This window comes from Rutidosis leptorrhynchoides, chromosome 1 (genome assembly GCF_046630445.1).
Source record: "Rutidosis leptorrhynchoides isolate AG116_Rl617_1_P2 chromosome 1, CSIRO_AGI_Rlap_v1, whole genome shotgun sequence".
Lineage (NCBI taxonomy): Eukaryota > Viridiplantae > Streptophyta > Magnoliopsida > Asterales > Asteraceae > Rutidosis > Rutidosis leptorrhynchoides.
In genome coordinates this window covers 194,310,956-194,312,299 of record NC_092333.1, presented here as the reverse complement: position 1 = coordinate 194,312,299, position 1,344 = coordinate 194,310,956, and positions in this window count along the sequence as shown.

Sequence of the window (1,344 nt, the reverse complement as noted above, 5' to 3'; positions counted from 1 at the left end):
ATGCAAAGCCAGCTAAAGGACTATGGTGTTCATGTTACAAAAACTCCAATCTGCTGTGACAACACCAGTGCAATTGCTATCACCAACAATCCTGTGATGCACTCAAGGACTAAGCACATCGATGTTCGGTATCATTTCATAAGGGATCATGTTCAAAAGGGTGACGTTGAGTTACATTTTATTTCTACAGACCAGCAATTAGCAGACCTATTTACAAAGCCATTAGATGAGAAACGTTTTAACTATCTCATCTCTGAGCTGGGTATGCTTGAACTTTAAATAAAAGACAACTTTTGTTGGTGTGCTGGCTCTACAACGTGTAGGGCAAACCAGTAAGTCATATTTATTTACTTACTGCCTACATGTCAAACAACCAGCACAGCAAGGTCTTTTATATTTTGGTTACTTAAATGTTTTCAATGAAATAATAAATAGCTCTCCAAATTTAATGATTCCTTAAAACTGGAAACTCATTTACTTCCAATGATTTAAATTAAATTCATGACATATTAAATGTAACAAAAGTATTTTGTATTTAATACGAAAATTATTTTTGAGGTTTTAAATCAATTTGTTTGAAATAAAATCTGATGCATTTAATGCTGAATGGGAGAAATGAGTGTTTAAGCCGTATAAATGTCATGTCAACAGTCTGTGTCCCCTTGAAAACGTGCCAGTCTGTCACATCTGCCCACGCGCCTGCAGATGACAGTAATTTTCTCTTTCCTGCACTTTTTCACCCAATCACAACGGATAAAAGTGTGTTTCATCTTACATAATAACCTTCGGTTATTCATTATTCAAAACACACACACTTTTACTCTCAAAATCTTTTCAATCTTCAATTTTCAAATCTTCATCCTACATTCATCAATGGCAGAACAACAACAACAATCACCACGTGCTGCAAGCCAGCAAGAGGAACAACAGCAACAACAAAATCAAACAGTCGAACCACAACAGCAACCACAACCTGCCCCACAACCGCAACCGGCACCGGCACCGGAGGAACCGGTGGTTCAAGAACAAGTCGTTCAAGGACCACTGTTCAATCTCCACCCCAACCTGATTAGGGCTCCCAATGCACCTGATCACTCACTGATTCGCCTATCTAGAGGCAATGCTGCACATGCCCTCTCTATCCCCAAATCGAAGGTTAACAAAGGGTATGAGGCCCTCATCGATTATATCCGTCAATCACCTCTGGCAAGAGCCATCACCGGTGTACCTTCCCGATTCTATGCTGCCTGTTTGGCACGATTTTGGTATACTGCCACTGTTGCCACCACTCCCGGAAACGTTCCATGTATTTGTGGCATGGTGACTGAAACCCTAAATTGCTCT